This window comes from Pelodiscus sinensis, chromosome 3 (genome assembly GCF_052426305.1).
Source record: "Pelodiscus sinensis isolate ZL-2025 chromosome 3, ASM5242630v1, whole genome shotgun sequence".
In the NCBI taxonomy this organism is placed as follows: Eukaryota; Metazoa; Chordata; order Testudines; family Trionychidae; genus Pelodiscus; species Pelodiscus sinensis.
In genome coordinates this window covers 64,207,002-64,223,422 of record NC_143054.1, presented here as the reverse complement: position 1 = coordinate 64,223,422, position 16,421 = coordinate 64,207,002, and the positions used below count along the sequence as shown (strand labels likewise).

General features: G+C 43.2%; 1 long non-coding RNA gene across 1 annotated transcript in view; it reads right to left on the bottom strand.

Moving 5' to 3' along the window:
* Window positions 1-5,351: 5,351 nt before the first annotated feature.
* LOC142827603 (uncharacterized) overlaps window positions 5,352-16,421 on the bottom strand; it is a 28,031-nt gene continuing 16,961 nt past the window's right edge. The window contains exon 3 of the long non-coding RNA XR_012902291.2: window positions 5,352-5,701. This is a non-coding gene — a long non-coding RNA (uncharacterized LOC142827603). The remainder of the gene's footprint in view (window positions 5,702-16,421) is intronic.

Here is a 16,421-nt window from a genome sequence, read left to right as displayed (position 1 = left end):
AAATTTGATGTGTAGACATACCCATATAGAATAAAATACCATGAAATCTGAATACCGGGTTCACATAGAACAAATCCTGTTAGATACTTGACTTCTTTTTAGCACTTTTTTACCACTAGTAAGTCATGTGGCTATCCCAAACTCATGCCAAAGACATGTTTATGCCACCCCACAATAGCCTGTTGCCTATGTGTAATGTGTATGTAATTTTATGTACAAGAGTCACAAATACATACACACATGGATCTGCATGTGGGAACTTCCTAGAGATGGGGCTATACACCATGAGGAGTGTCACATGGTAGCTGTCTATTAGACATTGCGGAATAGGAATTTATGGGATCTTAGGCACAAGAAAGAGTAACTGATGACAGACCTTCAGTTCACCCAGCAAGACAGAAGGGCTGCTGTCTACACTGACCGCTTGAATTTCCGCAAGAACACTGACGATCTCATGTAAGATTGTCAGTGTTCTTGCGGAAATACTATGCTGCTCCCATTTGGGCAAAAGCCCTCTTGCACAAATGCTTTTGCGCAAGAGGGCCAGTGTAGACAACGCGGTATTGTTTTGTGCAAAAAAGCCCCGATGGCAAAAATGGCAATCGGGGCTTTCTTGCGCAAAACCGCATCTAGATTGGCATGGACGCTTTTCCGCAAAAGGTGCTTTTGCGGAAAAGCGTCCGTGCCAATCTAGACGCTCTTTTCCGCAAATGCTTTTAACGGAAAAACTTTTCCGTTAAAAGCATTTGTGGAAAATCATGCCAGTCTAGATGTAGCCAAGATGTTTAATCTTCATGGTGAATGATTTTGAGACTGATTTAGGTGGAGAGAATGAAAAGCCTTGAGATGCAGGCACCCAGAAATCTCAGCAGAAAAGATGAAATTGTAAACTGACTGTTCCCAGTGTGTGACGCTGACCCCACTGCATAGGACTCAGAAGGACTGGATTTAGGGGTTTGTTCACTGTGCTTTGTGTTATGTTGCAGTCCTAAGACCCAATGTAAAATGTTTTATGGAATACTCATGCTATGTTAAATGAATGCAAGGAATATTTTGGTTGGATTGGGAAAATGTGGGGGTCTGCCCCTGGAGTATTTATATGGCTTGTTTGTGAAAAATGTATGTGGGAAATGGATTTTTCCATGGCAGCAGATGAGAAGACTTGGAAGTGTCCTTCAGGTTAAAAGGGGCAAAAAAAATTAAGATTTTGCCTTAAAAAGGATGAGGTATGTCATAGGGTAGCTGTCCGTATGAGTAGATGAGGCCCAGTCCCTCTAGATCAGAGCAGGTGAGCCTAATTGAGCCAAATTAAAGGGGTCAAGGATACAAATGGGACCCTAAAGTGGCTAACTCCTGTGGTAGAGCCCTGGAATGAGAAACAGGGTGCATGGGAAGGTAGCACTGGGGCTTGTGTGCCAGAAGGAGACGGGAGCTGGTTGAGAAGGGTGAGCTGAGGAACCGTCTGTTGTTGGAAACCTATTAGACGACTTGGGGGTGGGGTGTGTTTGGAAGCTGGGGAGAGCCCTTCCGAGTGACAAGGAATCTTCGCAGTGGATGAAAATTGATGTAAAAAAGCTGATTCCTCCCTTCATCCTCCCCTTATTGGTACCAATGGATTCTCTAGTATACAAAGCAGGCAGGAAGATTTGCATGAATTTCTAAAGCTTTATGAGCCCTGATCATCACCCAGTTTTCTGGGTCTGGTCTGTTTAATCTATTGTTATACTTTTTATTATGGAGTGCTTTACATAAAACAAGCGATCACCCACTGCTAGGAGTAATTTAAATGGAAATGGACTCTTGTGTGCAATCAGGCTAAACTGTATTGAAAGAATTCAAGCAAATCTGTTGTACAAGAAATTTCTATTATGAATATATGCTACCTGATGCTGCTCCATATTTCCAATACCTTTGGCATCTCTGCTTTCTTCTTCCCCGGGGCTTTTCCCTGGCTCTGTTGACCTGCTCATGGAAATTAGAAATGAAAGAGAGCATTATGAGGTTATACACTCCTGTCAATGTATGCCACAGCTTATGACAGTCTGGCGTCTAGTGCGTCCTCCATATCTGTGAATAATTCCCATGCTCTATTAGACACTAGAAATCTATAGGTGGAAAGTGTTACATAAGTGTTCCCTAAATAGAAGAACTAGAGGACACCAAATGAAATTAATGGCCAGCAGGTTTAAAACTAATAAAAGAAAGTTCTTCTTCACCCAGCGTGTAGTAAATCTGTGGAACTCCTTGCCAGAGGAGGCTGTGAAGACTAAGACTATAACAGAGTTTAAAGAGAAGCTAGATAATGTCATGGAGGTTACATCCATAAAAGGCTATTAGCCAGGGGATAAAATGGTGTCCTTGGCCTTTGATTTTCAGAGGCTGGAGAGGGATGGCAGGAGACAAATCGCTTGATCATTGTCTTCGGTACACCCTCTCTGGGGCACCTGGTGCTGGCCACTGTTGGCAGACAGGCTACTGCACTAGATGGACCTTTGGTCTGACCCAGTACGGCCGTTCTTATGTTCTTATGTTCTTAAGTACTAAGCATTGTCATTGTTACCTTATAATGGCCACAATACCAGCTAAGGAATGGAAGGGTTACCCTTCAGAAATCATCAGTTCCATGCCATCATTTGCCAGAGACCATGCTATTAACAAGGTGAAGGAGAGGTTCTTGTCATACTTCAGACTTGCACAATCTCTCACCTGCTGCCTTGTGGAGGCTGCACATTCTAATGAATATAAGAACATAAGAATGGCCATACTGCGTCAGACAAAAGGTCCGGCTAACCTAGTGGTTCTCAAACTTTTTGGCCTGTGGACCACCTGGCTTAATGTAAACCTTTCCGTGTACCACCAGTTGCTAATGGAAACTCATAGTTAATTAAATAATTATGCCCAAGCCATTTTCCTAGTGCTGCAGCTAGGGAGAATGGTTTAATTTAAACAGATTAAGTGTTTTAACTTTCTCATGTTAGTTTATCAAACTTCATTTTAAAGAAAATAAAATATTAATTTATGCCCAACACAAAAGATTTTCTGTACAGTATTAATGGCAGGGGTGGGGAACCTTTTTTGAGTCAGGACCACTGACCCACAGAAAAATCAGTTGGTGGCCACACAAGTGAGAAGCGAAAAAAAACCCTCCAAGATCCCCCAACCCTCACTGATGTGGCTTCCAAATGAGACACCTCACTCATATGAGGGCTCCAGCCCCACAGAAGAAGGGAAGGGACAGGGAGGACTGAGGTTCATGGCTTCTTGTAGGCCTGATTTACTTTTCTGGGGTTCTGGAGTTGGTGGATTTTGTGGACCCTTTTAGGCTCTGTGGTGGGCAAAAAATGAGGGGTTCAGTGTGCAAGGCAGGGCTTCCAGTGAATGGGATAGGAATAGGGGTGCAGGATCTGCATGGGAGATGAGGTGGAGGAGGGGGTGAGGGTGCAAAGTCTGGGTGGGAGATAGTGTACAGAAGCAGGCAGGGAGTAGAGTCTGGTTAGGAGGGAGGGTGTCAGAGCAAGCTGGGGTTGCAAGGTCTCAGCAGGAGTAGATGAGTGAGGGGGGATTGGGGCACAGGGGGTTAGGTATGAGGGGGGCACTTACCTGGCTTTGCACCCCCATTGCTCCAAAGCACCACCTCCCACTGCTCCCATTGCCTCCTGACAGCTTGTCACTGCGCTGCCATTCCTTGGCCGGGAGGCAGGGGGAACTCAGCCTCTCTCCTTCCTCACACATCAGGGAGTCTGCGCAGCTGCTCCAGCCTCAAGGACATAGAACCATAGAAGAGGAGGGTTGGAAGAGACCCTAGGAAGCCTTCTGGTCCCACCCCCTGCTCCAAGCAGAACCAACCCCAAGTAAATCAGGCATCTTGCTGCCTCCTCTCCCCTCCCCTCCCTTTCCTTCCCCTTCCTCCTTTGGGCATTGCAGCCTCAGAGCGGCTAGAAGGGGCCCTTTCTTAAGGGTCAGGCTCAGCTCTGGTGCTATGCTGAGCTCACCTGGCTAAAAGGCGCAGTGCTGTCCCCAGAGTAACCCAGCTGGGGAAAGCCCAGGGCCCTGCAGCTCAACCAGCGTGGGCCAATTCACAGTGCAGCAGCCAGTTCCTTTCCACCCGCTCCAACTGCAAGGCTTGCTCCCTTGCATCGCTGCAGACTCCCTGATCCTGGATGAGCCTGCTGCTTTGAGACCCGCTCCTCCCAAACGCACCAGATTTTGCAAATAATCCCTCGCTGAATTTTTGCAAGAAGGATGCTCCCCCCACCCGCCAGGTTTAGCCCCACCAGCTAGCATGTGCGAAGGAATCTGAACTGCAAAGCAAAGGGAGTGGAAACTTTCCAAGCCCCTGCTGAGCACTGTTTGCAAGCCTGGGTTGCAGCCCATTCACTGTGCCTGCCGGAGAAAGGTGGAAGGGCAGCAAGAGCCAGTCTGAGGTGCACACGCAGTGCTCCTGCCCCCAACTTTTGTGTTCTGCATGGCCCAGTCAGCGCTATAGCCCTTTTACATTCTCCACCCCATGCTGCATCCCTTAATAAGCTGATGGGAAGAATCTAAGCTGAGCCCTGCACTGCCAGAGTGAAACCCACAGAGCATGTCAGATCTGCTTGCCTGTGCAGCTGGAAAACCCCCCTACTAGTTTCCACTTGCAGCCTCTCCCTGTCTGAGCCTCTTCCTCCCCCACCCTGCTAGGAGAGGGGGGGACCTTTGCACCTCCTCCCCTCTGCTCATGAAGCTGGAGTGAGTTCCCCAATGCATAGGGGAGGAGGAGAGGGCTGAGATCGAGCTGCAGACCACCTGTAAGGTGGTCGCGGACCACTAGTTGTCCTTAGATCATGCTTTGAGAACAACTGATCTAGCCCAGTATCTTGGCTTCTGACACCCCAGAGGGTGTGAACAGAACAGGTAATCATCAAGTGATCCCTCTCCTGTTGTCCATTTCCTACACCATTCCTACCCATTCTGCTAATAAGTATTGATGGACCTAACCTCAATGAATTTATCTAGTTCTTTTTTAACCCTGTTGAAGTCCTGGTCTTCACAACATCCTCTGGCAAGGAGTTCCACAGGTTGACTGTATGCTGCATGAAGAAAAACTTCCTTTTATTTGTTTTAAAACTGCTACCTATTAATTTCATTTGGTGACCCCTGGTTCTTATGTTATAATTTTATAGACCTCTATAATCCCCCTTCGTCTCCTCTTTTTTAAGATGAAAAGTCCCAGTTTTTCTAATCTATTTTCACATGGCATGCATTCCAAACTCCCAATCATTTTTATTGCCCTTTTCTGAACCTTTTCCAGTTGTTGGGAATAAGTCTGGACACTCTGGATGCGGTGAAAACAAGTCAGAGGATTTATTACACACACAAAGCTAGTGGAGTGTCAACCAGGGTTTAAGATGGAGCACATTGGTTAAATGAAACATTACAATACATTATATGGGGGGGGGGACTGATGGACAGAGGGGAAGCAATTCAATAGGTTCTAGCAGCAAGATGAAATAAGCATGTAAGCCAATAAACTATGAAGGTTACACAGCATCTCCGCCCATTGCCAATTAAACATCTTATCAATAATACAGGTAGTTGTTCCTAACAAGTCAACACAAACAGACAATTCAATGGCAACTTTTGTCTATATAAGTTATGATGCGTCTACGGGAGGATGATGCCGCCTCGAGCTGGCGTGATCCTTGGGTCCTGGGCCCATTATCTAGGATCAAAGGAAAACAGTAAGAACAGATCACACTCACTAACATTAACAAGGTTGCTTTGGTACCAGACAGCCTTATCTGGTGAAGCCCCTTCGAATGTGGTTGCCAGGGCGACCAGGGTCATATTAACTGCCTGTGCTGTGCTGTTCACAGGCTTGTCTCAAATTTTAGGACTGAATAGGGGTTCTTAGTGAAATACCATGAACTGCCTCAGTTTATCCTACACCAATGCCAATAGATATTTTTTGAGATGAAGCAACCACATTTATATGCAGTATTCAAGATGTGGGTGTACCATGGTTTTATATAGAGGCAATAAGATGGTCTCTGTCTTAGGCTATGTCTACACTACAGAGTTTTTTCAGAAAAACCTGTTTTTCAAAAATAACTCCAGTTATGTCCACACTGCAATTGCCTTCTTATAAAAAAAAAAAATCAAAAGAACAGAGGGGTTTTCCAGACATTGCTAAACCTCTTTCTACGAGGAAGAAGCCTTTTTCCAAAAGAGCTCTTTCAGAAAAAGGCATGTGTGAACGGGGAAGAAGGAGCTCTTTCGAAAGAATAGGAAAGAGGAAAAAGCAAAGGTGCCCTGGTGGCTACTCCGTCCATAGTAATCACAGCTTAAATGCAAGATAGAGTCCAGTGTGGACGCTATCTTTGAAAAAGCAGATCACTTTCTTGATGCGCTTTGTCAGTGTGGATGCTCCCTTTCAGAAGACATTTTTTCTGAAGATCTCTTCCAGAAAAGTTTCTTCCAAAAGAAGCCTGCAGTCTAGACATAGCCTTATTTTCTATCCCTTTATTCTCTATACCTAACATTCTGTTTGCTTTTTTGACTTCTGCTGCACATTGAGTGGCTGTTTTCAGAGAACTATCCACAATGACTCCAAGATCTCCAATGTGCATTACTTTAAATTTATCAACATTAAAATTCATTTGCCATTTGGTTGCCCAATCACCTAATTTTGTGAGATCTTTTTGAAGCTCTTCACAGTCTGCTTTGGTCTTAACTATCTTGAGCAGTTTAGTATCATCTGCAAATTTTGCAACCTCACTATTTACCCCTGCAGAGGGGTAACCTATGCTTGGAGGCCCCTCGAGTCAAATCCCCTTCACTAGGGGTAATACGGCCTAGTGGCCGAAATCTACCCGCAAGTCCTGTTACTAGGAGTAATATGGCCCAACAGCCTAGTCCATATGCAAGTTCCCTTTACTAGGGGTAATACGACCTAGTGGCCAGAGTCCATACCCAGCCCCAGAGGCGTAGTGAGGGTGGGGTTGGGGGAGCAGTTGCCCCTGGGTGCCATGCTAGGGGGGGCGCAGGGAGAACGGTTCTCATTGGACCATATATTACAGTTTAAAAAACACTGTTCTAGGAAATCTGGAATATTTAATCATGTTGATCTCCCATGAGACTAGATAGGTTGGGTCATATGAATTACCCACTCTCGCTGCAGCAGGCAGGTGATGGATGGATAAACAGAGATTGAGGAGCTTAATTTGAGACTAAACATTTTTTCCACTGACACGTAAACAGAGCATTGTATTTAACATAGCAGACTCTGATCATAATACTGACTGATTAAATTTTATTTTCACTTCTGAGATCCAGATAAGATTTATGATGTGGCGTAAAGCATAGTGGCCAATTTTTTCCTTTGACATTTCATCAGCATTTTGGCTGACAGCCCTTTAAACATTTTGCAGAGTTCATTTGTATAATCTGCATATTAAATATCTTACTTTTAGATAAGGGATGCTGCATCACACCCTATCTTGTGGCTCTGCTCTTTCCTTAAGATAGGGATGTTGCTTCATTTCCTTATTAGTATCCTGTTAGTTGGCTTCAGCTATGCACAGGAATTTAGGCATCAGCAAGAAGGTGACTATATAAATTGTAGGCAGCACCAGTAGTGGAACTTGTTAATATGATCTGACACGTCTCATTATCTGTTCCTGTATTCACTTGCTTAGAACTTTGCCAATCTTTAACCGTTTAGGCTGAAACTTTCTATCCTGGGTATCTGCCTCATTTTGAATGTTTTGGAAAAGTTTAGCCCAAATGCTTCTAAGGACGAGCATTAAAATTCATTCTGCCCATGTTAATTCTGGTGACATTTTCTTGAGAAGCTCTAGCTTGCTCCATGTTGTGGATCAAGGACTTGAAATTTGGCAGCTAGGCAGGCTGGAAATGTACCCTTTTCTGTTCTTGTGAAAATCCACCCAAATTTGGTTAAGTTGCACGCCTTTGAAAAATTGCAGTTTGCATGTGGCTCAATAGAATGTTAGCAGCCAAAGTCCTGAAAGAGTCTGTCATACTGAGCATACTCCAGCCTGGGGATGAATGAGACCTTCCCTGAAATTGCCAATCTGGCTGTTGTGAGCCATACTGAGTCTGGGCAGCTGAAAGCAGAGACCCTGTGCTTCCTCTGACCTCCTTGCTGGGCCCAGATCGCATGGAGGAGGAAGGAAGATTAAAAAACAGAGGGGACAAGAGCCAGATCTAGAGGTAAGTGGGAGGGTGTGTGCGTGTGGGAGGGAGCAGGCTAGCATCTGGCAGCGAGGGGGCAGGAAACTGGGACTGGAAGTTGAGCTGGGCAAGGAGCTTGGGACTTGGAGAAGAAGTCTGACCGTCTGCCATCAAGACATCTATCTTATCTTTCTGGACCCCTGTGCAGCATTCAACACTGTTGATCATGAGATATTGCTGCCTTACCTGAGAGAGATGCCAGAATTACAGGGGAATGCCCTAAAATAGTTCGGGTCCTTCCTGGAGGGATGCACGCAAAACAGTGATGAGAAAATACATCTTCACCACTAGACCTCTCAGCTGTGGGGTTCCACAGGATCAAGTATCTCTGCAGTCCTCATCAACATCTACCTGCAACCACTATGTGAACTGGTCAGATGATATGGACTCAAATGATATCAATATGCAGATAACACATTGTTCTATGTTTCTTTCACCACATACAACCACACCACCACCACCAAGACTGGTTGATGTAATAAGAACAAGTGACTGATAGACAAAGGTGATGCTAGTAGGTAGAGTAAAATATTTGGAGGTGTCTGCAGCCATATACAGGATGCATTTCTTAACCTTGCTTTCTCTAATATAAACATACTGAAAAAAGTGTATCTAACAAATAAAACTCATAACCCCTTACCGAAACAAGACTGTACACTACACATGCTTCTCCTTTTGGGGAGAATAAAAGAACAAACATGAAACTGATGTGTAGTCACACTGCTTAACAAAGTACTTATAGATGCTTAAACACTACAGAGATTAGCATGGAGTAAAAGTTTCTACAGAATAGAGACTGCAATTGGCTAAGTAAGGAGAATGAAACTGGGATGAGGAGCCAAAGGTGGGAAGAGACAGTACTGGGATAGGTTGGAGGGGACATAGAAGTATCTGTGCCCACTAAAGAATGATCCCAGCCCAAACTTGGACGAGAACCCAAGATTTCTGAGACTCACCATTCTCCCACTGTCAGCAAATACCTATAGTAGAGATCTGAGGCATGGATCTAAAGGTTCCAACCTGCTGATGACCCATGTGGATATCAATAGGAAGCCATAGAATGGAGTTTGTTTTTTCGGTTTGCTTTCTTAAAAGCCTAGGAAGAGACACACACACAGCTGGGCTAAAAGAACACTATTACAGTTGCAAAGTCAAACTCTAAGAAGCGAGGACTAGTCCTGTTTGCAACAGCATGATAAATCTCTTGTTTCTAATATTCCTTTTCATGGCTGATTTATTATTTGACATTTAAAAGAGCAAGTTCAACTTCTCTAGCTGTGGCATTGATGTATGAAAGTAGTCATTAACAACAGCTTAACCCTCTCTTTGAGAATCTGCATGTGACTGTTTTTTTACAGTAGGGAGAATGGCAATTCTTGTTGGTGTTGTTATAAATATAGATGTTAAAATTAAACAAATCAGAGTTTTTAAGAAAACATAGATAAATTGTTAGTACTTATCACAGAGTAAAAAGGGCATCTGCATGGATGTGCAGTGCTCCAGGATAGCCAGTGGAACTGCACATTGGTTTAGGGGTCACATGTGCAGGTTCCATTATGCAGGGCAGGAGCCTAAAAAGCTGCTATTAGAAAAACTAATTTTTTCAATGACTGTGAAGGTAAAGAGAAGAAGCAAAAGGAGAGACAGAGATTAATACAAAAAGAAAAATAAAGAGTTCAAGAATAAGCAGTATAGGAAGTATGAGTTAAAACACCTCTCTGAAGTGTGATCTTTCCAGCCCTCCATGCATGGAGCTCCCATTAAAGTCAATGACAGTTCCCTAGGAGGAAGGCTTGCAGGAACAAGCCCGTCCCAATTAACAAAAGATAGAAAGAATCCCCATAAACAAGGCATTTTATACCCATTTAATGTACATCCTTTTCTCATATGAATGTTTCAGTTATTAATCATGGAATACATTCTTTTACATAACAGGATTGGGACAGATTTTCAAAATCTACATATTTTTCAAGAATAATAATCACATTTATACTCCTTACACATTCTTTAGATACTACTTGCAGCTTTCATAACATGCAACAGAACATCACATGAATAAAAAGGTGTATGCAATTGTGTGGAAAAGTTCTCTAATAGCATAGATTGCTTCATTTTAAAAAATGGAATTCTCCAAACACATTTATCTGGATTAAATTAAGATCACCAATTTAGTCCTGAATGTCTCAAGTTGGAATGTAGCAATATACTTAAAGGTGGTTACAATAAATTATTTTCACAGTATCTATACCAATTTTATAATTTTAGCAAAAATTAATATTTATTAAAATTGTTAGCTGCAAACAAATGGAATGGAAATACTGTACTATAGAGTACTTTGTGTTCCCAAAAAGAAAAAAAGCAGAGCACTGTAGTTTATTTTAAAATGTCATTTAATCTACTACTATATATTTTAGGAAGTATGTCTGTCTGTAAGGGTATGTCTACACTAGCCCCCTAGTTCGATCTAGGGAGACTAATGAGGGCGACCGAAATTGCAAATGAAGCACAGGATTTAAATATCTCGCGCTTCATTAGCACGTTCCCGGCTGGTCGCCATTTTAGAAATTGACTAGCCCGAAGTAACTGCCTGCGTCTACATGCGACAGTGAAACAGGATTCTGAATTAAAGCCCTAAATCGAATTAGCTATTATTCCTCCTGCAATGAAGCTTACCAGCTAATTCGATTTAGGGCTTTAATTTGGAATCCCGTTTCACTGCCGCGTGTAGACGTAGGCAGTTACTTGGGCTAGTCAATTTCTAAAATGGCGACCAGCCGGGAACATGCTAATGAAGCGTGGGATATTTAAATCCCGCGTTTAATTTGCAATTTCAGTCGCCCTCATTAGCCTCCCTAGATCGAACTAGGGGGCTAGTATAGACATACCCTAAGTGTAAGAGCTAGGAAATTTGGTATACAGCTTCCTCTTACCATAACTAAAACAAGGAAAGGGTTTGGTTGTGCCAGAAAAATGGGATGTGCTTACTTCTCATAAACCCACAGAGAAAAGAGACAGAATAACCAGGCTGATGAAAAAGATCTAACTGGGGGGAAGCCTCCACCCTTGGTCCAAGACTGACCCAACCCTGAACCTCATTCCCCGATGACCTTAGGGAAGGTGAGAGAGGGGGGCCTGAAGCTTCTTCCTCCTGATTCATACAGGGACATTGTTGGTTGTTCCCCTTCATGAGGGAGCAAGGGGAAAGTGCACAGTTTGTTGCATTCCTCACTTTGGCTGGGGAGCACAGTGGACAGACAAATCTGGATCTGCCCCAACCGGGGGACATGCACCCTTCCCCTGGCAGTGCCTGTTGGAGCTGCAGCAGCCTTGGAGAAGCGTTTCTCACCTGGTCCCAAGCTGCTGTGATGAGAGAGGGCTGGGGTTATCCTCTCTCCCCAGGTAAGCCTGCATACTGAGCGCCTCATCCCCATCCCTATACCCATCCCAGAACAATGATTTAAATGAAGAAAAACAAAAATGACTTGAGTTAAGGACCTGAGCAACACTGGGTAAATGTTCTAATGTATTATAAACTCAGTCGTTACTATACTGGCCTTCCTGTAAGGAACAGACGGGTACTGTAAACAAGATACTAAATCCATGGCAACATGCAGAGTTTCTTTTTCATGCTTCTATTTTCACAGTTTATAACTGTATTAATGAACCCTAGATCTGGCATTTCTTGGTAGCTAGGGAGCTAGTGAGGTATAAGTAGAAAAGTGAAGTCCAATGTGTGGTCATAATTAGTAAAGCATGGTTGCAATCCTCAGCTAGCGTAAACTGATGCAGATCTATTGACATTAATGAGTCTTTTAATTTACACTAGCTGAGAAATGGTGATTTTATAACTTGGCAAGAAGAGGCCTAATTTTCCTCTCTCTGTTACCAATGTAGCTCAGGAAAAGGGCTCCAGAATATTAATATGTAATTTTTGGATAAGTGTTTAGAAAACAGTAATGTTAAACAGATTTGACAGTGGACGGCAAATTATATAGCACCATGAGCTGAATTGCAGAGGGGTAAAAAAGTGGGGGAGTGGTGCAGTGTTTGCTGCATCAGTGGAGGCATCGCACCATGGAGCTCTGAGACTATAGTTTCTGGACTCATACACTCCTTGGATTGCATTATTGGCAGTCGTATTGATAGTAATGCTGGCAGGAGCAAGGGCACAACTGTATTACCTGGGTCCTCCCAGCTTGAGATAAGCAGTTGGACATGTGTGAGGCCTCATTTCTTGGGAAACAGTATTAGGGAGGCAATTGATTCACAAGCTGGATGCAAAATGTCTGTACTAGCTAAGAGAAGGGGAACACCCAGAGAACCATTTGTAGTGGACAAGATAACATTAGGTAAAGTACATTTGGAATATAAATTTGAGGTAAAGAGTAAACTATACATGGGCAGTGTGTGGATTGATTGTACTGTACAGGTATTGGTTCCTACAACATAACCAAGCCAACCCCAAAACAATGTGTTGCAATCTATAGTCAATTAAATGGAATGTGTAAATGTGAATAAAGGGAAAGGTGTTCTATATAACTGTGGGGTTATGGAATGCCCAAATTCACCCCCTATGCCTGAGCCCAATCAACTAGTATAGCTTTGCTGTATGCCAGATAAAGTTTCCTGAATGATGAGACAGGAGTCAAGCTGAGTTTTTGGGGAACTAACTGGAAGAGGTCTTGGGAGACATCAACATGGGGCAGGTAGAGGCACAGCCAGAAAGTAGAAAGTACCAGCCTGGGAAGGAACAGGCCAATTCACCTGTGAAAAGGACGGAAGCATCCTTCTATACAGCATTGTCTAAAATAAAGCTGCCCTGCTTGGGAAGAGGAGGAACACCAGTATTGTCATCTGTCTCCACTTTGTGGTAAATGCCTCAGCCAATAAAGCAGGCACACAGGAGCGTAATCCAGCCAAGATTAAATTAGTCCCCTTTCTGTAGGATTGTGATAGCTCCTAAAATACAGCATTCAATTTTGTGCAATTACTAGACAGATAACGAGAAATAGGATGGAGTTCGGGAAAAAAAACAATAAAAATTAAAGGTTTGAATTAATTGATGGGAAGATAGATGAAAAAGACTAAAGAGGTCTTACAGCTAGGATAACTGAGGATAAAGACGTACAGTTTCATACACTAAAGAGTGCAAAATTATTTAAGGTGAGTGAACAGTAATGAGTGAGAGGGTACGTCTATACTGCGGTGCTATTTCGGGATACCAGAGGTATCCCAAAATAGCTATTCCTCGTCTTTTGAACCAGCCTGTTATTTTGAAATAGATTTTGAAATAATGGGCTCACTTTTCCAATGTCCCTGTAAGCATCATTCCACGAGGGCTAAGGGACGTTTTGGAATAGCGGTTTATTTCAAAATTATATCAAAATAAGATACGTAATTTGTGTAGCTCAATCTTATTTTGACTTACAAGTGCAGCATAGATGCACCCAGAGAGAGCTAAAGGAAATTTAGGTTAGAAATCAGAAATATTTTCTAGCAATGAGAACCTCTAGTCTTGAATCATCTCCCCTGGCAAGTGGTTCCTTTGCTCTGAATGTTTAAATTTAGACTGAACAAACTAAACAAGAATATATCATAGGGAGAAAACTTATATTGACAGGAACGAAATAGAAAATATATCTGTCCCCTTAGCCTCTTTCTGAAAGTACCAGTTTGTCTTTCTCTGCTGTCATCTTTTATTTCCTCATCTATTATAATACATAACTTTGATTTCATGAACAAGAGGAAGACTGTAGAAATGTCTTTAGCCTCTTCTAGTGAATTCTCTGAGTGCTCAGTGGAGGAGGCAAGGAGACTTCATTGCAATCTGATTCCCATGGACCAAAGAAATGCTTCCAATGATCTCTATTACAAACTTTCCATTTATTTTAATATATTTTTCAAAGTACTTTCAGCTAAGAGATGGGACTCTCAGAAGCAGAAGCTTAGGACTAAATTTTTGGCAATACCATCTTTGACTGAATGCAGGGGAGTTCCTTTACTGCCATAGTTAGCAGTAGCATCATGATATTGGGGTCCGTTTTTTTGTGGTCAATGTGCAAGCCCACCATGAAAGACAGTTTCTGTCCTGAAGAACATTCAACCTCATTTAACTGAACATTCCATAATGGATGTGGGAAATAATTGTCAGGGATTGGGGGAGGGAGGATGAGTGGGGGAACAAGTCATATGAATATGTTTACATAGGGCAACTAGATACAAGGTGGGATTGTTAATTTACACATACACACACAGATATAAATGAATAGTTGATAGCTATTATCACTGTACATTTAGCTGGTATAACTGAGTTCAGAAACTGAACATAAATAATTTTATAGTTGTAATAATTATATATCAGTTGTATAGTTTAACACAGGTTAGAACATTTTTAAAAATAACTTACAAAACCAGAACTTTCAGAATACTTTCCCTTTATTGCGGTGATAGGGCATCTGCCCACTCCCTGGAAACTAAGGGGTTAATAGAGTCCAAAGAAGCAGCCAATCAGAGAAGGGCTGAGGGAACAGGCAGCTCCCTATATGAACAGCAATAGGGCAGATAAGCTTAAGTCACTCCCTGGAGCTTGAAGAGGTAGAAAGGCTGTCTACCTTGCAGGCTGAAGGCAACTAGCACCCTAGACAGAGGAGTGGTATAGGAAGAGACCTGGAGAGCTGAAGGCATCTTTGGCAGGCTACAGGGATCTGCAGTCTGAAGCTCTGAGGCAAGGGTAAAGAGGGTGCTGAGGCTGTGAGGAAGTGGCCAGGGAAGTCCACTGATGTATCAGAGGGGATGCCCCACACAGTGGTTCCCTGCATGATCCCTAAGCTATCCCTAGAGTAGCTGATGGAAGCCTTCCCATTTCACTTGCCACTGGGCAAGTGGTTAGACCATAGACTGCAGTTGACGCTGGGAGAAGTAGCTAGACAGGGGGAGCACAGAGTGAAGCACGGCTGGAGGGCTATTTCACTGAAGAGGACACTGATCCTTGGAGGTATGTGGGTCCAGGAACAGAAGGGGTGACAGGCAGAGCACTACCAGAGTAGGGCACACTGGCTATCAGAATTAATTCATTTATGGGCCACAAGGAGGCACCAGAGTGGTGAGTGAACCCTGGTACAATTGCCCATCAGTTGAATATATCCTGTAGTGACTTTTCCTCCCACTAGGTAGTGTTGTGGTAGTTGGCTAGAGAGTGGCATGAGAAGATTGTCAGCAAAGTGAGGGGTTTCCTTTTCTCCAGGCTTTCAGCATGCCAGCTGGAGTATCAGCTCTTGCTCTTTGGGGGTAAGGAAGTAGTGCCAGGTTCCACTCTCGTGTGCCCACATGTGTATGTGTTGCAGATCTTGTTTTGGAGATTGCATCTGGAATCAGAGGGCAGAGCAGCATGTGACCATCCCATATTTCCCCTCCCATGCCTGTTGTGAGGAATGTGTGTAAGCACTGCAAAGGGGAAAAGTGGTGACAAGAAGGAATGTACCCTGAAGTGAGGTACATGCTTAGGGGAATAATGGAAAGAGATTTCCTTTAAAACAGGAGGAGAAGGAAACCAGGGCTGAGATCAATGAAAAGGGGAGATTATCTCTGCTTCCCAGGCAGCTCAAAGTATTGATTCCAAAGAGCTTATACTTCAACGTATTCAGCAGTTTATATCTCACAGGCACTGGAGCATGCACAATAAACATCATGCTAGTGCTGTAACCCTGTTGTTAGTGGGCTGCGCCCCACCTGCCGACTCCTCGTGGCTACAAGTTTGGAAGCTAATCAGCAAAAACCAGCCTTGGAACTCTGACTCAGCAAACTTTCAGTGCTCTAGAAGGACATTTTTTATTTCACATGCCCAGACTTTGGTAATTAAACCACTTGTGTGTGTAATTGCATTTCCCTGCGTGGATAGGCAAATCATGGAGATAAATGCCCACCTTCCCAATATATTTTTGTGTAACTTTTAGACTTTCACGTGCACATTTTATGGCTAGATGGGCAAAATTAAAGGCCATATATTTATGGAAATATACCCCTCAGGGCCAATTAAAAAAAAAACCCTGGACTCCCAAATTTGCTTGCAAACAATTGTGGGTACATTTATGTATAATTACAGTTAATCTCATGTCCGTCTGTCTGATTCTGTCCTTGTATTGGGTATATTATGTAGTGGTCGAAGTGTTCTCAATTGCAGCTCCTTGGTC